General features: G+C 39.9%; 1 long non-coding RNA gene across 1 annotated transcript in view; it reads right to left on the bottom strand.

Annotated features, from left to right (window-relative positions):
- Window positions 1–6,269: 6,269 nt before the first annotated feature.
- Window positions 6,270–23,743, bottom strand: part of LOC136389210 (uncharacterized) — a 92,445-nt gene continuing 74,971 nt past the window's right edge. Inside the window, exon 5 of the long non-coding RNA XR_010748283.1 lies at window positions 6,270–6,393. This is a non-coding gene — a long non-coding RNA (uncharacterized lncRNA). The remainder of the gene's footprint in view (window positions 6,394–23,743) is intronic.

The following is a 23,743-nucleotide window of genomic DNA, read 5'->3' as shown; positions in this document are numbered from 1 at the left end:
TTTTGCTACAAATGTGTATATTATATACACCGGACACATTCAGTAGAGATGTTGATGATCATAAAATTTCAATAATGACAAGCAAGCATGTTTAGCAATGAAGCACAGAAACTGACAGAAGAGTTCATTTCAGCAAAGATAAAACTGTATTTATACATTGTTTTCTATAGCTATACTAACATAAACTCTAATATAAATCTATATTTATTTATGTGTATATGTGTGCAAGCAGAATTCTTTATAAGCTGTCTAACTTATATCACCAAATTGTATAATTTTTCATGAAGGAATAGAGTTGACATCCAACTTTTAGTTTTTAAACACTGTCTTTCAGAAAAGATTATAAATTCCTGATGCTTTGTATAAATCTCCAGAATTATCACACACAAAATTTCTGTTCCCACTAATATCCATTAAGCCCAATATTTTAATAAGTGCTTAGTGATATTACTAGGTAAATGAAGTTTTTTTTTCAGTGAGAGAAGAAAAGGCAGGGAGTCAGACTCCTGCATACACCCTGAGCTGGACCCACCTGGCTGCCAACTAGGAAGTGATGCTCAGCCCATCTGCTGTCTGTTGTTCCTCTGCTATGCAACACAGAAACAATAATATGTTTATATATATCTTTAAATATACATATATATATATATATACACTCATGGTTATATATACATATATTTATAATATATATAAATAGATAGATAGATAAAATATATGTATATATTATAAATATATATAATTTACTGCCTGAGGTTTCGACCACATAGACATCCTCGGTTATCGAGGACAACTTGCTTGAACCAAACAAACTATGGCTGTGGGAGAAGAATGAGACAAAGAGAGACAAAGAGAGATAGAGAGAGATAGAGAGACTAATAGAGCGGGATAAGTAAACAAGTAGAAAGTCGCCTTTCCTGTGTACTCTGACCAAAAATCAACAGCAGGACATCCACATGCCTGGCCGACACTCTAACACTTACTAAAATGGTCATAACTGTAAATGAAATTTTAAATAAGAGTGTCACTTTAATTTCTATGCAAGCAAGTGTCATGTGAGGTTATAATGCCTGACATAAATTGACCACACAATACATACTTTTTGAATTCAAACGATTTCCAGAAAATGCCTCATCCTAATTTTTTCTTTATTTTTTCTTTCTTTTTCATATAATTTAATTTCCCAGACCTTGAATCAGCTATGGAGATTTCAGCATCTGGGCAGGCAGCTGGAGAAGATCATTCATCCTCAGGAGATTTTACGGGGAACTCTTCTACATCCCAGCATACCTGTCCCATGGAGGAGGGTAAGGAATATACACAGGTGGGATCTCAGCTTGGACAAGAGATGGTTCTAAGCTGAACAATTCAGTATCTACCGATTACACTGTCCACTCAACAACAGGAAAAAGGATCAGGACAGAGCAACTAGTACTGAGGCTTCTGCACAGGGGCACATAGAGAGTGTACGTTCACTGACATGGCCCAGACGCTCACCACACATTTACAACACAGGATCACTGGTACAGCCGAGGATGACACAGTAAACAGTTCAGATACGTGAGCTAGAGCAGTGGTCCCCAACCCCCGGGCCACGACCCTTACTGGTCCGAGGGCCATTTGGTACCGATCAGCATAAAAAGAATAAGTAACTTACATTATTTCCTTTTTATTCATATTTAAGTCAGAATGATGTTTTATTTTTTAAAAATGACCAGATTCCCTCTGTTACATCCATCTAAGACGCACTCTTGATGCTTATCTCATTCACGTGATAAATTTATCCGTCCCACGCTTAAGGCCGGTCCGTGAAAATATTTTCTGACATTAAACTGGTCTGTGGCCCTAAAAGGTTGGGGACCACTGAGCTAGAGGATCATCACAACCTGTACCTTCAGATGAGAACTAACTCAGCCTCTCTGTCTCTCTCTCTTTTTTACATACACACACACACACACACACATACAGACACACATGCACACACACATCTCTACTCATTCATACAAGGTATAAACCGTTTCTCCTTTTTTTCACTTCTTCTCTCAAACACACAAGCCTTCATCCCCCACCCACCCTCTCGTTCCTTTAGTGGATTCACACAGTTACACAGTCACCTTCATTCTTTCACACAATCATTTGAGACTCACTCACTTACAAACTAATTCCCTAAATCAGTCACATTCCCCTCTTTCTCAGCCAAATTCTACAAAACGCACTTGCCCTGATGGAAATGAACTTCCATCTGTTGTCTTTCAAATGCCTATCGTACTACAGCCACAAAGCCTCAGCTCTACACACGGATACTCATTCTCAGGCCACACTCACGTCCTCTAACACTGTCTTACCATCTCACAGTGTGAACAGGTCCTATTCCTTCACTGAGAATTCTGAACTATCTCATGGACATGATCTTTCATGCCACATGCTCACACAGACCATGGCCATTTTAACTCCTACAGACTTCATGCCCATATGCTAGTTTTCTCATGTTGGAAATTTTCTTTCCTAGGTATCCTTCAGATGCCTGTATCCCAGGACCTGAAGCAATCAGAGGTTCACCCGCCCCATTCACCTGCCTCCTCTCCATTCTATCCAGTTAATCAGAATAAGCCCTTTACATCTTCAGCACAAGGCCCAGAGGAAAGGGTCATGACAATTTACTACATGCCTGTCCCATTGGGGAGGGTTTTTACTATGTCAGGGGATACACAGGAAGGACCGGTGCCTCCTTCAAAAGAGATGAAAATGGAGGAAATGACCTATATTGAAAAGGTCCATAAAAACGTCCCCCTCTCTCACATGTCTCGAAAAAGACACCTAACTGACAGTGACCACAGCTTAGACAGCACAGCCCAAGGGAAAAGGAAGAAGGCTGACAGTCTAGCCGAGCCTCCAGCTGGGGAGGAGTATCCCAGGGCCAAGACGCCCGAGAGGCTGGTGACCCTGGAAAGTGGCTACAAGTGCGTGGCCTGCTGCCGGGTCTTCCCCAGCTTAGAGGCCCTGCAGGAGCACGTGGAGCACGGGGTCACTGAGGGCTTCAGCTGCCGTGTTTTCCATCGTACTCTGGCCCGTCTCAACCACAAAAAACATAGAGAAGAGAACAAGAACATCAAGATGGCAACATTCACATGCCAGAAGGAAAAACATTCTGGCATGAAGACAACTCAGTATAAGTAAACAGCCCCTAAAAGAGGACGTGAAGCACGTTAGACTCTATGAAGAGGCTTCACTATTTTTAGCAGCCATAGAACCCTCCTTTTTATGTACATTATATTTGTCCCCTCCACCATTAGTACCATAGCACAAATACGAGTGGACAACCCCTGCTAGTGAAATCCATCACTTTCCTGAGGGAGAAGGCAGATCAAAGCCCCTAAAAGAGAGGAAGTGAATCACCTTAGACTCTACTAAAGGTGCTTCACTATTTTTAGGTGCCACAGAACCCACCTTTTTATGCGTATCTACAACCATCGTCTCCACTAGTATATACTGTCAGTTTGAGCACACGACCCCTTTCTTAAATACACCCACCACTCTCCTGAGGGAGATGGCAGACTACACCATCCCCGATATTGCATGTTCTCTGTCCAAGTGTAACTCCCGTCCGAAGAACATCCATGGATACATGCTTCAGCGAGAGTGCAGAGTCTACAGAGTTTTTTTTTTTTTTCATTTTTTTTTTTTTTTTTCATTTTTCTGAAGCTGGAAACGGGGAGAGAAAGTCAGACAGACTCCCGCATGCGCCCGACCGGGATCCACCCGGCACGCCCACCATGGGGCGACGCTCTGCCCACCAGGGGGCGATGCTCTGCCCATCCTGGGCGTCGCCATATTGCGACCAGAGCCACTCTAGCGCCTGGGGCAGAGGCCACAGAGCCATCCCCAGCGCCCGGGCCATCCTTGCTCCAATGGAGCCTTGGCTGCAGGAGGGGAAGAGAGAGACAGAGAGGAAAGTGCGGCGGAGGGGTGGAGAAGCAAATGGGCGCTTCTCCTGTGTGCCCTGGCCGGGAATCGAACCCGGGTCCTCCGCACGCTAGGCCGACGCTCTACCGCTGAGCCAACCGGCCAGGGCTACAGAGTTTTTAATGCTACAGATTTTAATTCCCCAGCCCTGTACTCACCCCCACATTTCTCTGAAATGTGGTCTTTGTTGACAATTTCACACATTTTTCTATATCCTTTCTTTAAAAAAATATCCCTTTTTCCCATGTCCCTCTATATATTTACCTACACAGTTATTTGGCTGGAGGACAGACATTATTATTGAGAGAGCAGCAGGGATGATAAAAGCAACTATACTGCAGCTCTTCAATTCTCTGACCTTGTGGACACAGCAGTGCATATCCACTCTGCACATACACATCCATAGGGAAGGATGGCACACAAAATGAATTGATTCATAATTATCTAATATATACAGTTATCCACAATACCATAATGAAGTTTTAATCTTAGTAACTTTAGAAGGGTAAAAGCTACCAAATTTTGAAAAACAGAATTTGTGTGTTTGCTTACTTGCCCGTTTTTTATACTTGTTTAACTTGCACATTTCAAAAATAAATTTTAATTTTTGTCACTGTGCCATCTTCAGGGGTTCAGAAACAAAAAGTGAAAATTTTAAAAGTATTATTTACACTTCGCTAAACAGGAGAAGAGAAATAAAAATAGTCCCACTTTTAAATGATCATTACAATTTTTATTCCCCTTCTCCTGTATACTTTTGTGAATTGTGCAGTATAGTTGCTGTCAGTTTTATCTGACTAGTATGTTTTACACCTTCCATTAAAAAAGAGGGCCTAAATTCTGGCCAAATATGTGGGCAAGTGGAAAGACTAGCCAATTAAAGCCATTACTCACAAACTGGCTTTCATGATCGACCTGGGGGTAAACACATATCCATGTTGGACCAATACACACTAATAGCTGGGGAATTAGAAGAGACAGAGATTGTGGGAATAGTGCTGATTTATCCTTTGTCTGCAACTCATATTAAGGTTTATACATTGCTGAACTTCCTTCAAGTTCACTTTTTGAAAGACATGGCTGTTTTAACTGCTATTATAATTCACTAACCCTATGCACTAATATTTCAATAAAGTTTTTCTTTTTTTCTTCAATTTGCCTGTGTCTTTTATTGCCATTGGTAACACAAAGTGCCTTCACTGATGCAGTTTAGCTCCAACATGATAATTTCTCCCATTTTAATAGTTGAAATGATCTAATCTAGAAAGGAGTAACATATATACCTCTGACTTCATATTGAAACTAAAGGGATAATCTTGTACTTAGATTGTATGCTATATTCTTGATTAATTAGGAAGGTCCATTAAAAATGTTTGGGTGTATAAACAAAATAACTTCAATGAACAAAATCGACTTCCATAAAGTAGACCTGGGTTAAAATTCCTTACTACTGCTCAGTAGATCTATATACTCTGAGTCATCACTCTCATCCTGAAATTGAAGATCATAATACCTAAAATAAGAGTGATTGTGAGAGGAAGAGACACAGATAAAAGCACCTCATTGAAAGTCTGGCATAGTTCACAGGAAACAGGGTTTTTTTTCATTCATTTTTGAGATTATTATTTACCTTTTTTTTATTAGCAGTTTGATTATCATGTATCTAAGTAGAATTTAGTTTTACTTTATATAGTTTTCAATTCATTGAGCTTTAAAATTTTTTAATTTTTGAGACCCTGGTCAGTGGTTCAGTGGTGGAGGGTCAGCCAGCATGTGGATGCCCCGGGTTCCATTCCCAGGCAGGGCACACAAGAGAAGCGACCATCTGCTTCTCCCCCTTTTCCTTTGCCCCTTTTCTCTCTCTTCCCCTCCCGCAGCCAGTGGCTCGATTGGTTCAAGTGTGGCCGAGGACACTGAGGATAGCTCGGTTGGTCCCAGTGCATCAATCTCACATGCTAAAAATAGCTCAGTACTTGAGAATCAGCACAAGATGGGCATGCCAGGTGGATGACAGTCAGAGCGCATGCGGAGTGTGCCTCACTATCTCCCCTCTAACTTAAATCAAAAAAGTAATTTAATTTTTGAAATAATCATAAATTCACAAGACGTGGAAGAAATAGTCCAGAGAGGTCTCATGTACCCATTACCCAGCTTCTCCCAACAGAAGCACAGTATTATCAAAACCAGGACATCAACTGGAGCACTACACTCAACCTGACTGCAGACCCTACTCAGATTTACTACTTTTCATGCATGCATTTCTGTATGTTTTTATGGATACTTAGGGCATTTTATTACTTGTATAGATGTGTATAGTCATCACTGCAATCAGACAGGAAGGGTTCTGACACCACAGCAGTTTTCTCATGTTCCCTTTATTGTCACATCCGTCCTCCGTTTCTAACGCCTGGCATGTCTGCTTTGCCGAACTGTCTACAAAAACAACAAACAGAAAAATATATTTACTCATATCAGAAATGAATGCTAATTTCTAATTTCCTTAATGTACAAAAAGGTCCATAAAAGTAATACCTCAAAAAAAAAAACCTTGAACAGTTTCACTTTAAAAATACAAATAATCTTTAAGTAAAAGTACATAATGCAACTCTTTAACGTTACAATTATCTTTTTATCTATTAAATTGTGTTGAAAAGTATGTAGGAAAATGAAAACATTCTCTATTATTGATGGAAATATTAAAAATATTAAATGTACATATTCCCTCTTTACTTTTATAAGTATATTTTATATTTAAATACATATATATACATATACACACAAAATATGTTCATTGTGGCATTTTATAAAAATATTTTAAGCAAATCATCACAAATAAGCTATTCATCATCACATTACTGAATAAATATATATTTTTTTCAGTGGAATACTAAAAAGCTACTTTAAAAATGAAACAGTGGCCCTGGTCAGTTTGATCAGTGGTTAGAGCATCAGCCTGGCGTATGAACATCCCAGGTTCAATCCCTGGTCAGGGCACAAATAAGAAGAAACCATCTGCTTCTCTTCACTTCTCTCCCCCTTTTCTCTCTCACCCTCTCTCATAGCCAGTGGCTTGATTAGTTCAAGTGTCAACTCCAGGTGCTAAGAATAGCTCGGTTGATTCCAGCATCGGCCATAGATGAGGGTTGCCAGATTGATCCTGGTCCGGGTGCATGTGGGAGTCTGTCTATCTCCCCTCCTCTCACATATAATTAAATAAACAAGTAAATAAGAAATAGAGAAAAAGCTCCAAATACTTTAAGTGAAAATTATCTTATATATATTTACATTTATGTAAAAATTTCAGACAAACCTTGGATATATCTATCCATCCATTTTTATTTATTCTTGAAACGCTCTGCTCATTGGATTTCAAGTTTTAAAAAGCCCACAATAAATGTGGAGGTTTGGATATCTGATATTCTGTTTATGTGATTTTAATTAGCAACTGACTCTAGCCTAAATTTTATTAGTTTTCTATCCTTTTGTTGGATGGCTAACATTAAACATCTTTAACTGTTGTATTGATGTAATGATATATCGGCTAAGTGAATTGTTTTCGAGGACATTTATGCCACGTTGTGAAGGTTAATGTCCAGTTGCCATTCAGATAGAATTTCTCTCCAAAATTAAAATAAGCATATGCTCCACATCAATGAAAATATGTTTTGCTTTAGTAAAATTAGATTTAGATTTGAGGGACAGGATTTCAATTTTTTTATCAATGATAATAACACGAAATGAATACTAAAAGGCATACTTGCTCAAATCATAATATTTAACAAATGGGACTATGAATTAGATCACTTTATTGTTGCAAGTATTTGACAAATAAAAACACATTTTTAAATAGACTCTTAACAAATAAACAGAAGATGAAACCTAAGTGCTTTTCAATGAAGCATGTTTTACTCTTTCATTTGAGGTTTTAAGTTAGTAAAATGAAACTTCAATCACATTAAATCATATACTAGTCAATAATCTGATTTATTATTCGTAAAGCCAAATAAATGCAATATCATAGACACTGATTAAAGCTATTTTGTGAAATGACTTCATGCATGGCATTCGTGTTAATTCAAAAAAAAGAAAAAGTAGCTTCAAAGCATATTTCTCATTTAATCTTGTATTTTAAAAGCTATATTTAATAGTGGTTTGAAGAAATAGCACATGTGTGGGGATTTATCATAGTTGTCTTACTTGGAGGGCTAGAAATACATAACAGCCTGCATGAGTTCCTAGGGAAAGTCTTGTTCAGACACATGAAACTCAGGTAGAACTGCCTGTTCTCTTCTTCAATGGAAGTAAATGCGGTTTATCTCCACTAAAGGAACTTCCATGAAGCCTCCCACTAGACCCCTTCACATCTGATTCAACCTTTAATATCTATATACACTATATAGGTATGAATTTAATGCCAAAGTAGTTTCTTATAAGTAAAAACTATGCGCATTATAATCTTTCAGCATTAAACTTACTGAATGAAAATTAATATGTAAATAAAGAACTGCTATTTTCAGAATTATTTCATTTGTGAGCACAACAGAGACCATGCTGTTCTGAAATGATTACTTTAAAGGCAATTAAATAGATGTTCATTACAGATTATAGAACAGTGTTCACAAAAGTAGGATCCCAGAGTTCTTATGAATTAATGTACATGAAAACATTTCATTTACTATATACTCTATTAATATTACCCACTTGTTGTAATACTTTAGTTTACTGTCCATATTTTATCAAATGGATTTTCTACATTTTTTCTAGAAAACAAATAAAACCGCAAACTAATAAAGTATGCATAAAAGAAGAATGAACAAAAAATCTACTTAAGATAGCATTATATTTTTTAGAAATAATATTCTCATTCCATGCTTAACTGAAACAGATCTTAGTGAAGTCAACACTGTTCACAATTTTATTAAATCTCCAAATATTCATTTTACTCAAATATTCAGCATCATAAACAATAAGGACCAATTATTTGTGCGTGTGTGTGTGTGTGTGAGAGAGAGAGAGAGAGAGAAAGAGAGAGAGGAAGGCAGACAGAGGGACAGATAGGGACAGACAAGCAGGAAATGAGAGAGATGAGAGGCATCAATTCTTCATTGTGGCTCTTTAGTTCTTCATTGATTGCTTTCTTATTTGTGCCTTGATGGGGGCTGCAGCAGAGCAAGTGACCCGTTGCTCAAGCCAGCGACCTTGGGCTCAAGCCAGTGACTATGGGTCATGTCTATAATCTCACGCTCAAGCCAGTGACCCCATGCACAAGCTGATGAGTCTTCATTCAAGCCAGATGATCTCTTTCTCAAGCTGGTGACCTCAGGGTTTCAAACCTGGGTCCTCTGTGTCCCAGTTCCACACTCTATCCTCTGTGCCCCCAACTGGTCAAGCAAGACCAATTCTTAAAACACTTTCTTTCCTTCGCTTTTACTCTGCAATATTTCCCGGATTTTTACTTCTACTTCTCTTTTCCATCACTCCTTCGATATCTACTTTGTAAGCATTTGGCCTGGGTAATAAACATTAATATTCTTCACATTTATTCCTAAAAATGTTTTTTTTTCTCATCCATTATTTCTCCTTCCACCATCTTATTCATGCACATGACTTATTTATTCCATATACAAATAATTCACAAGCGAGTAACTAAGTTCAGACTTCTCCTTTGCTGGCCACACTCTCCTATCTAATTAGCATCTTAACATCTGCCCTTTGATGTCTCAGAGATGACTCAAAGTCAGTCTCTCCACAGTGAACTTAGTATCTTCATTCAAAGCACTGCTTTGCTACCAATGTTCGTTCTCCTAGTGAAAGGCATTACCAATCACTCCAGGCATACAATGAGAAAACTGGGGGTCAAGCGGGACACTTACGTCACTTCATGCCCTACATCCAGTCTATTACCAAGCTCTGTCAATTTTACTTGATATATATGTACCTTAAATCTAAAGCACTGGCAGAGATAACTTCAGAATATGAATTAAACAAAATTCTGGTTTAACTCTCTCAAGAAGAACTAAGTCATTCTAAAAGACCCAAGATAACTAAAATTATACCGCCCGGCTACTAGATGGGCTGTATAACACTGAGGTTCTGCCTAAAATTTAAATTCTCAAATAGATTACAATTTTGGGACCACAGTGTCTTCATTTGTTAATACATATATATTTTTTTCAATAAAAACTGTTCTTTTACCTGTTTTCAGTATAGGCTATATTGTGATTGAGCAAACAACTCTAAAGTATTAGTGGTTCAAAATGATGAAGATTATTTCCAATTTTTGTTACATGTACATCTTCGGTGGTCATGATTCTATTATGTATCATTCCTATCATAGAGCCAAGCAGATGAAGAGTAAGACATTGGAAGGAAAAGTGTGGATCAACATCAAAAGAAAACTCTGGATCAGCCATCAAATATTCGGGAAGTAACACACATATCTCCTGCTCATAACTCATTAGCCAGAGCTACTCAAATGTTCATTCTTCTCATAAAAGGGCCAGAAAAAATGTCCCTAAGACACAAAGAGACTAAAGTATTTACTGAACAGTAGCAATCACTTCTTCATTAACCAAAAGAATTGTTTTCATAAAAAAGAGCTGAAACTTTAAATTTGGGCTCTGTATATACATTCTGGGCTAATCTTACTGACAAACATTTTTTGTGCCAGGAATATTATAAGGAAGCCAGTAACTTTTCATAACTTCAATTAAATTATATTTTCAATGACATTTGTTTTCTTAGCTCTTCAAATACTAAGCTTTTAATTAACTATGAACTCGTCAACCTTTCAGACAAATACTTATGGTTTCTGAAGTCTGAATTACCATGGCCCACTCCTTGTAAGAATTTATGGAAAGCCGAGTTTGTCCAGAAAGAAACACGTCTTCCTTGGGCTCTGATCATTAATTTGCTACTTCAGAAAGGAGAACAGAAAGGAGAACCTTCAGAGCTAAGGTCCAATGAAAAGACTTTAATCCATACCAGTCCCTGTTAGAATAGTCACACCGGGTAAGTGTTGGAAAGACAGATAAGAGCTTTGAAATACTCATGGAGTTCTCTAGTTCCAATTATTCTGCTTTTTATCCATTCTTTTTTCTTTATTGAAAAATCATTTGCCCTTTTAGTGAGGGTCTATAAGTGGAAGAATTACATTTTTCTCAGTAAAATATTTTTATACAAATATAACAAGTCTAAAGGAAAAAATGATGCATTAGGCCTTGGCCGGTTGACTCAGTGGTAGAGTGTCTGCCCGGTGTTTGGAAGTCTTGGGTTTGATTCCCGGCCAGGGTACACAGGAGAAGCACCCATCTGCTTCTCCACCTTTCCCCCTCTCTTTTCTCTATATCTCTCTCTTCCCCTCCCACAGTCAAGGCTCCATTTGAACAAAGTTGGCCTGGGTGCTGAGGATGGCTCCATGGCCTCCACCTCAGACACTAAATGGCTCCAACTGCACGAAGCAATGCCTCAGAGGGGCCCAGCATCACCCCCTGGTGGGCATGCCGGGTGGATCCTGGTCAAGCGAATGCAGGAGTCTGTCTGACTCACCCCCCCCCCACTCAACCCCGCTTTTCACTTTGGAAAAATACTAAAAAAAAGAAAAAGAAAAAAGAAATGATGCATATAATGTCAAAGTAGTTTAGTTTTAGTCAAATTTCCAACCTCCTTAGGATCACATGGAGTAACAATGTCAAGTATGTATTGGTTCTTGGAAACTCTTACTGAGAGACTGTGATAATAGTCATCTACAACTTGGTTTCCAAACTGTGTCATAAAAGTTTCCTTTCCATTCATCATCACGGACACTTCTTGCCATCCATGTGAAAGTTTCCTGACAAGATTTTTAATGCTGTCCTTATGTGGAACAGAGAGTGACTGCAATTCTATACTGCTCACAAAAATTAGTGGATGTTTCAGAAATGAATATGAAGCAATAAAAAATCCCCTAATTTTTGTGAGCAGTATATTATCAGAGTACAGTATGCCCAATTGGCCAAGGACACAGAGACTTTAAATTCTGCACCAAGTAACAAGAGGCACCCATGCCTTTTGCCCATAGCTGTAGCGAAATCATACAATATGACTTGGAAAGTGTAGATGACATCTCATCATAGTATTTCTGCATTGCAATTTCCAAAAGAAACAGCTGTGAGCCCTTCATGTCAATCTGAAGACAGTGCCTTTTTCATAGTGTTCTTTTTAATGAAAGGAAGTATATAATTATAATTCCAAGTACACAATAATATTTATTCAACTTTGTGAACCATATATTATAATGTGTAGCCTTATAAAAAGCACTCACCCATTTCCCAAGGCCCACTGGTAACTATCACTGACATCATCAGAAGGTTTTCTAAACTGAATCTGGATATATTTCTTATTGAGTTCCATATTCTAAGGGTGTGTTATGCACATAACTACTATGTGTTGACTGACAAGCCTAACAGACAAGGTAACATTTTCCCCACTGAGTATCCAAAATAAAGTATTGGAATATAAAATGACAGCCAGAACTAATGGGTTAACAACTTAGAAGTAAGGTTATAGTCAATTATTAATAATTATTCTTTAATTACTATACAGAGACTTTAAGTATACTGTTTGGGATCTTGCTCTCCTCCTGTTTTTCACAAGTTTAAAATACCTTGGAAATCAGTTGAGAAAGGGGTTTGGTTCTAAAATAGTGATATGTAGAGAAAAATATCAAAACAGGCTTCTCTTTTACATGGTAGTAACTAATCAATCTAGTATTTGCTATTGTTATTTTGTTTACATAGGTCATCCTGATGGTTCTTATTTAAAAGACTACACTACTTATTCTAGTAAGATAATAAAAAGCAGAAAAGGTAAATCACATAGATTAGGTCAAAAATAGGTTATAATTGTAAGTATGTGAAATACAAGTTTATTCTTAAATTATTATTTATTAATTATGGTGCTATTTTCCAATACTGCAAACAGCATTAACCTACTTTGCCCCACCACGTATATTTGAAATCTCATGTCTCTAGTTGTGTTCATGAAGTGTTACAACTCTGAAAATCCTGAGTGCTCACAAAGACTCTGAAGCAGTCTTGTTACAATTCACTGCTATTCTCTGTTCAATCAGAGGATAAAGGCAGAGTCATTTGTACCTTTAGGCAAAGTTCTCCTTAGCCACACTACTTCCGGTTCCATTTGCAGTGGTTTGGTGCACTGCCCTGGTTTCTGATTTCTTAAGGATTGACAATCTCAAACAAAAACTCATCTTGTAGGGGCCTCCATCAGCTAATAAGTGAAATTTATTACAGAGAGGCAAGGCTGATACAATATTTGCAAATCAACAAACATGATTTATCACATAAGTAAATAGAGGATAAAAATCACATGATCATCTCAATAGATGTAGAAAAAGTATTTGATAAAATCTAGCACCCATTTATGTTCAAACTCTCTGCAAAGTGGGAATGCAGGAAACATACCTCAATAAAATAAAGGCCATATGTGACAAACCGACAGCCAGCATTATACTCAATGAACAAAAATTAAAAGCCATCCCCTTAAGATTAGGAACAGGACAGGGGTGTCCCATTTCACCACTCTTATTCAACATGGTACTGGAAGTCCTAGCCACAGCAATCAGACAACAATAAAAGGTGGGGGCGGCTGATGGCAATGGAGTAGGTGGACATTTCAACTTCCACCTCCCAAAATCAAAGTGGATTACAACTTAACTTTAAGAACAATCATCTGGAAAAACCAACTTTGAGCTAAACCAAGAGGAATCTATAACCAAAGATCACCAAAGAAGCCACACTGAGACTGGTAGGAAAAGCAGGAAATGCAGAGTAGGCTGCCCAGCTCCTGGGAGTGAGCAGCAGCCCAGAGGGACTTGCGTGGTTGGAGGGGATTTTCCCAGAGAGGGTAGAGTTCTTGGCCCCAGGACCAAAGCTCCAGACTGCAGCCCTGGAGCCTAGAAGAGGCATATGGACAGTATTTAGCTGCAATACAAGCCACAATACTGTTTTCAAGAAAGAGACAGATTTCTCAGACCCAGAAGTCTTGAAGGGGCCACGTAGGAAACCTCTTTCACAACCACTCTCCCGGGGCTCCAGGGTATGGGGAGAGATGAGAGGACTGGAGTAGCAGGAACAGAGTGTACTCTAGGAGACACAGGCAGAAACACTTTGAGTGACAGCCAGCATAACCTCAGGGTTGAGACACTCCCCATATCTACAGTGAATATTTTCCCTGGAACCAGCAATACCAGGAAACAGAAGCAGTTCATCAGCCAAAAAGAACCTCCCCTACTGCAGTCAGAGCAAAGACTTGCTAGAAGCAGGGAGCCATGAGGGTTACAGTATTGAGTGCTGAGGTCTGAGCTACATCGCCACCCCCACACTGCTGAGTGCTAGCAGAGATCTGGTGGTGGCAGGATGCTGGAGCGCAGTCCCACCCGCGGTGGAGGAAGCTGGAGGGCTGGCTGTGACTGCAGCCTGGGCGCACAAGCACAGACCCACCCATGAGCTGGAAGATGGGGGCCGGCGTGAGCAAAGACCCGCCCACTGGGGCAAAGGCAGGGGGCATGCCGCAGCTACGGATGGGGCGCAAGAAAGTGGTCTGGACCATAGCTGCGGGGAAGGCGCAGAAGAGTGGTCCCGCCTGCAGTCCCACTAGCAGGGGCAATGCAGAAGCAGGGAACTGGCTGAGTCATGCCGCTGGGTGTGCAAGCCCAGTCCTGCCCTCAGGGCTGAGGCTTGTGTCCATGATGCACAAGCACAGTCCAGCCCATTGGGACGGGGCGAAGCCCGGGTGACAGCCAGGGTTATGGTTCAGACACATCAACGCAGTCCTGCCTGTGGGGCCAGGCGGAAGACAGGGGCCGGCCAGGGCTTGCAGCCCAGGCGCATGAGCACAGCACAGCCTGCAGAGATCGTGCAGTGGCCAACGTTGACCAAGGCTTGCAGCCCGTGCACGCAAACACAGTCCCGCCTGTGGAGGCAAGGCAGAAGCTGAAGCAAATGCAGCATTAGGCCAGCACAGGCAACACCCGTGTCCGAACGGCACCAGAGAGGGTGGTGGGCCTGCACAGACATCACACCTAGGGAACACAGAGGCCACACTCATTGGACTCCTGCGGCCACACCCTTCTTATACACAGACAAAATGAGAAGGCAGAGAAATGCAACCCAAATAAATCAACAAGAGAAATCCCCAGAAAAGGACCCGAATGAGATGGAAATGACAAGATTACTGGATGCAGAGTTTAAAATAATGATTGTTAGGATGCTCAAACATCTTAGAATAACAATGGATGGACATAACCAGCATATAAATAAAGAGACAGCAAGTATCAAAAAGGACATTGAAATTTAAAAAAAGAACCAGTCAGAAATGACAAACACAATATTAGAAATGAAGACCACACTAGAAGGAATTAAAAGCAAGATGGATAAAGCTGAGAATGGAATTAGTGATTTAGAGGACAAGATAAACAAAAGCACGGAAACAGAGTAGCAAAAAGAAAAGAAGCTCCAAAAGTCTGACGAAACTCTAAGAGAGCTCTGTGACAAAATGAAGAGAAACAATATCCACATCATAAGGGCTCCTGAAGGAGAAGAGAAAGAACAAGGGATAGAGAATAGGACTGAAGAAATCATCACTGAAAACTTCCCTAAATTAATGAAGGAAAAAGTCACACAAATTCAAGAAGCACAGGGAGAATAAGGATGAACCCAAAGAGGCCAACACCAAGATACATCATAATTAAAATACAAAAATTAAAGAGATAAAGAAAAAATACTAAAAGCTGTAAGAGAAAAGCAGTCAATTACCTACAGAGGAACCCCCATAAGGATGACATCTGGCTTCTCAACAGAGACATTAGAGGCCAAAAGGGAATGGCAAGAAATATTCAAAGAAATGCAAAACAAGAGCCTACAACCAAGACTTCTCTAGCCAGCAAGGCTAACATTTAAATTTGAAGGAGAAATATAAAGCTTCCCAGACAAAAAAACCCAAACCAAAACAAAAAAAACAACTCAAAGAATTCATTACAACCAAACAAATGCTACAAGAAATGTGAATGGGCCTGCTGTAAACTGAACAAAGGGGGAGGGGAATCTAGTAAAAGGGAATGTAGATTTAAAGAATAAAATGGCAACAAATGAGTACATATTAATAATAACCTTAAATGTAAATGGATTAAATGCTTCAATCAAAAGACATAGGGTAACTGCCTGGATAAGAAAACAGGACCCATACATATGCTGCCTACAAAAGACCCACCTCAAAACAAAAGATACACATAGACTGAAAGTAAAAGATGAAAAAAAAAAATTTCATACAAATGAAAAAGAAAAAATATTGGGGTAGCAATACTTATATCTGACAAAATAGACTTTAAAACAAAGAATATGTCAAAGAATGAATTAACAAGGAAGATATAACTATTATAAATATCGATGAACCTGATATAGGAGCACCTAAATATATAAAGAAGATTTTGATGGACATAAAGGGCGAGATCAACAGCAATACTATAATAGTAGGAGATTTTACTACCCCACAAACATCACTGGATAGATCCTCAAGAAAGAAAATTAACAAAGAAAAAGCAGACTTAAAGGACACACTAGATCAACTGGATTTAATAGATACCTTCAGAACCTTTCACCCTAAAGCAGCAGAATATACATTCTTTTCAAGTGCTCACGGTACATTCTCTAGGATAGACCACATGTTAGGACACAAAACGAGTCTCAATAAATTTAAGAAGATTGAAATCATAGCAAGCACAATGGCACAATGGCATGAAACTAGAAATCAACTACAATAGAAACACTGGAAAACACTCAAATACTTAGAAACTAAATAGCATGTTATTAAATAACAAAAGGTTTAACAATGAGATAAAAAAAGAAACCAAAATTTTCTTGAAACAAATGCAAACAAACATACAACAACTCAAAATTTATGGGACACAGCAAAAGCAGTCCTGAGAGGGAAGTTCATAGCACTATTTAGCTTACTGTCTATCCACAAGAAATATCAGCATCTAATACATAGTAGGCATTCAAAAAACACTGTTGAATGGGTGAACAAAAATGTCAATGTACACACTGATTCCTATGACTGGTGTGACTGGAAAATGGAGTATTATGACCAAAATGAATGGCATGTCCTTCCCAGGGTAATCAAGATTGATTCACACAATATAGTGTACAGAGATGTGTTGTAGAATTGTGTGCCTGAAACCTGTATAATTTTGTTAACCAGTGTCACCCGAATAACTTCAATAAAAAGGAGAAACTGATTGATAGTACAACCAGAACAACAGTGAATTGGCACTGGGCCTTCGACAGAAAAGCAGGGAACAACTGATAAGAAGGAAGGAACGTCGGGGTAGGCAGAAACCAGAGCCACTCACCACATCCCATGTCTCCCAATCCCACACACAGCCCTGCACATAAATGTGCAGGGGGAGGTCAGAGACAGATGGAACAGACTTTAAAGCTGTTGTGTAACTACTATTCAAGGCCCACAGCCAAAAGCCACTGTCAAAGTCACGCCCCTTTCATAGACAAACTCACATAAGCAAGAAATACACAAATACAAAATTTATCACAATGCCTAATAAAAACTACAACCAGCCCCAGCATTCTGAAGTAAGGCTCATCAAGTGAGTGACAGGTCATTGGAAAAGTGAATGGCATTTTGTGCTAAAGCAGGAGTTGAGAGAGAGAGAGAGAGAGAGAGAGAGAGAGATGCTTAAATCAAACCACAGTACTATGAAAAGGCAAAGTGCAGGCGGAAAGGATAATTTCTCAAAAAGGACCTTTCTGACTAAGAGAATGGATTGATCGCACTAACTGTTCTGTAGAGGAAAGTTCCCAACAATGAATTTCCTTGTCATAATCTCATAATCATCTAATATTGCTTACCACCTATTACTCTCATTTGTCATGTTCCACATCCACACCAAAGGACAAACAGTATTAGAGATTTCTTCAGTCATATTTCATGGCACTTCTTGAAGGGGGTGGATTTTGTATTCAAGTGCAAACCGAAGTGTTCCAAATCTATCTAGGCTCATAAAAACTATAAATGACCTGCCTTGGGGCGTATGGATGCCCAGTGGTGCTATAAAATGTAAGGTTGGCTGGAAATACTGCTGGAAGCCACACTTGTTTTAGAAAATTTACTTATCCTTACAACCACATTTAAATTAAGCTGCTCCACATAGAATCAGATTGCTTCTACTGAAGTACCTGTGCTGTTCCTTCATGCTCCAAGTCAACTCAGCTCCAGTCCCCTTCCTTCTCTGATCCCTGTAAGTTGTAGCTACCTTTATTGAGTGCCTATTATCTCCTGCTAAACTTCACACAATGTCTCAGACTATCACAACAGTCCCTCGAGATGGCATTATCATCCCCACTTAGAGACAAACCACGACTAAGCACCATTGAGTTGTTTTCCCCACACCCCACAACTGGTGTTTGGCAGAATCAATCATTAATTCTGATTTGTCTGATTCAAAAGCCCACAACATCTTCAAATCTCTTGCATGGCCAACCTGCCCAGTTAGCAAGTTCTGCCATTACTTCCTTCAAATATTTCTTGGGTTGACCATTCCAACTATCCCATTCTCATTCCAACCTTCATTACCTCATGTCCAAATCGCTGCAACCACATCCTGATTCCTCTCCATAATCCCGATCTCTTCTGACTATAAAATCTCCTGTAATATTATTATCTTTATCTCCAGAACCCTAATTCTTTCCCAAAGTCTTATCAGAACAAGTGTAGACATTTCTGCTGGAGTCTGCTAGCTTGACAGCAACTTCTGTTCCTCCTATAGCTGTAGGCAGGCAAAGCTCTGTGATCGGCTCTGCCAACTTCAGAGTACACCGCTTGCTGTCTCTGCCATATTAGTATACTCTCTCACATCCTCGTGACAGAGAGACTCAGAAAACAGAGACACAGATACGCAGAGCTAGAAATACAAGATCCTGGATGGTGGTTCATTGGACAGAGCATCAGCCCAGCATATGCACTTCCCAGGCTTGATCCCTGATCAGGGCACACATGAGAAGTAATCATCTACTTCTCTTCCCCTCTCTCTCACCCATCTCTTCCCTCTTTCTCTCCCACAGACAGTGGCTCAATTGGTTCAAGCTTTGCCCCAGGGAATTGAAGATAGCTTGTCAGCCTCAGGTGCTAAAACCAGCTTGGTTGATTTGAGCATCAGCCCCAGATGGGGGTGGCTGGGTGGATTCCAGTTGGGGTATATGCAGGAGTCTCTCACTATCTCCTTTCCTCTCATTTATAAAAAAAGAAAAGGGAGAGATAGAAAGAGAGACACAGAGATAGAGACATAGCTAAAGAGATAAAGAGAAAGAATGAGATAGAGACAGAGAGAGGGGATAGAGATTGAGAAAGGCAAGACAGATACAGAGACACACACTGACAGAGATACAGAGACATAGATGCAAAAAGTGACTTACAGATAGATATAGAGAGACACACAGAGAGAGGCAGAGACATCACAGACACAGAGAAAAGTAGATATAACCATAGACCCTGACCCACTCACCCTACACCTGAGTGCTGTGTGTGTCCAGGCACTACTGATATTGTCAAAGCTGTCTTATTGAGCTCTCATGTTCTCAGTGTAATCTTTTCAATCATCTTAGGAAACACAAAATTTTTATCCTCACGTTATAAATTAAATACTATTGGCTCTTATAGATTCACTTGCCTAGCTCATAAAAGACAAAATATTTCAACGCAGATGTGCCTGGTTCTCTGTTCTAAGACTGTGTACACCAGCAGTTCTCAACTGGTGATTTTTCTCCCCCAAGAACACTTGGGGAATGTCTGGAGATAGTTTGGATTCACACAGGTGATGAGGGAAGGATGCTACTGCCATCCAGTGAGCAGAGGCCAAGGAGGCTGCTAAACATGCTGCCATGTACAGGCCTAAAGAACTGCCCAGCCCAAAATGTCAGTAATGCAGAAGAAACTTGGTCTAAACATACAATCTGATCCTAACACTCAGTTTTCTTTCAACTGCTATAGCCCACTCTAGTCCTTCTCTTCTAGACAGCTAAATCACCTGCAGTATGTATTTATTCATTAGTCAAAAATGTATTTACTGAGAGTCTTCTAATTAGTAGACACTGGGAAAAATGATTAAGACATGGTTCCTCAGACTCTATTATATAAACAGACAAGAGACATGTGAACATATAGCTTCAAGTCAATGTGCCTGGAGCCATGCTAAAGACATATGTAATGTTTGTGCGATGGGAACACAAACAAGGAGCACTGAAGGCAGGCAATACAGTACCATAATTCTTTATTATTATTATTTTTTTTTCTGAAGATGAAAACGGGGAGAGACAGTCAGACAGACTCCCGCATGCGCCCGACCGGGATCTACCCGGCACGCCCACCAGGGGCGACACTCTGCCCACCATGGGGCGATGCTCTGCCCCTTCGGGGCGTCGCTCTGCCGCGACCAGAGCCACTCTAGCGCCTGGGGCAGAGGCCAAGGAGCCATCCCCAGCGCCCGGGCCATCTTTGCTCCCATGGAGCCTTGGCTGCAGGAGGGGAAGAGAGAGAGAGGAAGGAGGAGGGAGGTGGAGAAGCAAATGGGCGCTTCTCCTATGTGCCCTGGCCGGAAATCGAACCCGGTTCCCCCGCACGCCAGAGTACCATAATTCTTAACTCTGAAATTAGAAAGGTTTTAAGAACTGAAACAACTTCTACATAGCAAAGGAAGCAATCAACAACATGGAAAGACAAACTACAAAATCAGAAAAAAATATTTGCATTCATATATCCAATATGAGTTTAACATCCAAAATATATGAAGAACTCATACAAGTCAATAGCAAAACACAACCTGATTTTTAAAATGGGCAAAGGACCTGAATGGACATTTTTTTCAAAGACAACATTGGGGTAATTTCAAAAATATCAATTTGTCACATTATACATTTTAAATATATAATACAATTTTTGTCAGTTATACTTCCATATTGCTTAAAAAACTGAAATAAGTTTAAAAACTGAACAATTTTCCTGTTTAGTTTAGCACCAAAATCACTTCACTTATGGTAAAACCCAACTTGACCTGAAGTGAGATGGCAGGTGTGTATTGGTGGCCTTGCCCGTCCGTCATAAGTGCTTCTGCACCTCTGCTGTTCTTTGCCACTTTCTAACTTTTGTTTTAATTACACTATGAAAATATCAGAAAGAACTAAATATACACCGATAGGTAACAGTGAGAAAAACAAGTAACATCATGACCAAGAGTACCAAAAGTAGGGTCATTCCAAAAGTTTAATTAAGGTTCACCTACTGAAGAATATGGTGAAGAATCTACATGACAAAGAAAAAGACAGACAAGTTAGGGGAGTTGTACAGTGATACTAATGACCAAGCACAAAGGATAAATGGGAAAGCATTGCAAAGCTTTAAAAAAATGAAAATCTTCATTGTTTGTTAAATAAATTTTTATTCACCGAAGAGTGTACATATGCCATTAACTGGTTTTTTCGCTTTCAAACCCACTAGGAGGTACTTTAAAGAACTGTACGTTAACATTAAGTGTGAACATTCAGAATATCAGCTGCAGAAAATGTGTCTCCTAGTGCATAAAATATCTGAATCAAAGGTGAAAGGGGGTCTGTTGATTGCAAGAGCTACTGAAAACCTTAGCCCTGAATAAATTAACAAGAGGTCTTATGAAAGCCAACAACATGGTGACATGCTAGTGCCCCAGACAGCAGTAAGAAAAACACATGGCAATAACAGATAAAAGCCAACATCCAAAATGCTACACACGGCTCTAACCTGAAAACATTGTGCTAAGTGAAAAAGACCAGTCACAGAATGCCACACATTAAAGGAACCCATTGATATAAAATGTCCTGCATAGGCAAATCTATAGAGACAGAAAGCAGGACAGTGGCAGTGGCTGCCAGAGGCCAAGGGAAGAGAGAATGAGACTGACTGCTAATGGGTGCATGGTTTCATTTGGGGATAAAGGAAATGTTCTGATATTAGATATGGCTATAGTTGCCCATCTCGGAGAATGCACTAAAAACTACCAAACAATTTAAACTGTCTTTGGATGGTATATGGATTATATCTTAATAATGCTGTTAAAAGAAAAACATATAGGTTATCGGAGAAATTTTTCCTGACGAAGAATTTGCCTGGAAGATGAATAAGGAGGAGAAAGCAGCATGGCAGTCCTTTGTGGCAGTTACAAAGAACTTCCTTGGCAATAAAAAAGGAGAAAACTATGAACTTCTGGTTCAAAGGATGCTGTTAGCTTTCTGAGACACTGGATGAAACATGAGCGTTAAGATTCACTTTCTGAACAGTCACCTGGAGAAGTTTCCCAAAAATCTTGGAGCTGGTTCAGTGATGAGCAGACTACTGCTGGAGCATCAAACGAGATTGTCCTCAAAAGTACACAAACGCAAGAGCTACAAACGCAAATTTTTGCTGAATAGAACTTAAATAAGTTTTTTGAAAATTTTATGATTAAAATAAGTGTTTGAGGCCCTGGCCGGTTGGCTCAGTGGTAGAGCGTTGGCCTGGCGTGCAGAGGTCCCAGGTTCGATTCCCTGCCAGAGCACACAGGAGAAGCACCGATTCGCTTCTCCACCCCTCCCCGTCTCCTTCCTCTCTGTCTTTCTCTTCCCCTCCCGTAGCCAAGGCTCCATTGGAGCAAGGATGGCCCGGGGGCTGGGGATGGCTCCTTGGCTTCTGCCCCAGGCGCTGGAGTGGCTCTGGTCACGGTAGAGCAACACACCGGAGGGGCAGAGCATCGCCCCCTGGTGGGCAGAGCATCGCCCCCTGGTGGGCATGCTGAGTGGATCCCGGTGGGGCGCATGCGGGAGTCTGTCTGTCTCTCCCTGTTCCCAGCTTCAGAAAAAATACAAAAAAAAAAAAGTGTTTGAATATGTTCTATTTTGAAATTGTAGACAAATTCTGACGCAATTATATCTTTTAGTGTATTAGTATATTTACTGCATTATATAAATTATTATATTTTCACAAAAATGATACCCAAGAAGACATTATACTTCATTATGTTAAACTAAATGTTGAAAATTTGACAATAAGATGAAAGCATAAAATATTGAATTGCAAAAAAACTGTAGCTTACAGAGAAAAACTAATGTCAGCTTTGAGATCAGCACACTCAAATTAGGTAAGAACAAGTGTTTTTGTGGATGCAACAAAAATTTTGTGTTATTTATGTGAGGCCAGGGTAAACATAAGAGTCTACATGAGCCCTGGCTAGTTGGCTCAGTGCATAGAGCATTGGCCTGGCATATGGACGTCCTGGGTTCATTCCCTGGTCAGGGCACAGAGAAAAGCAATCATCTTCTTCTCTCCCATTTTCTCTCTTCCTTCTCTCCCTCTTACCCTCGCCACAGTCAGTGGCTCAATTGCTTTGAGCATCAGCACCAGGCTGATTCGAACATTGGCCCCAGACAAGGGTTGCTCGGTAGATCCTGGTGGGGGTGTATGTGGGAGTCTATCGCACTATCTCCCCTTCTGTAACTTAAAAAAAAAGGGTGATCTATATAACAGGAAGATAGGGGACTAATAGAATGGCGATGTAACAATGGGAGATGGTGCAGTAATGTGTTTTGAAGATGAAGGAAGAGAACAAAAGCCAAGGAATGCAGGCAGCCTATTGAACCTTACAAGGGCAAGGAAACAGATTTTCTCCTAGAGTTCCAGATGGACCCTATCCTGCTGACACCTTGGTTTG

The sequence above is a fragment of the Saccopteryx leptura genome, chromosome 1, assembly GCF_036850995.1.
Source record: "Saccopteryx leptura isolate mSacLep1 chromosome 1, mSacLep1_pri_phased_curated, whole genome shotgun sequence".
NCBI lineage: Eukaryota > Metazoa > Chordata > Mammalia > Chiroptera > Emballonuridae > Saccopteryx > Saccopteryx leptura.
Note: the sequence above shows the minus strand (reverse complement) of the source record. Positions and strands in the feature narration are given on the sequence as shown.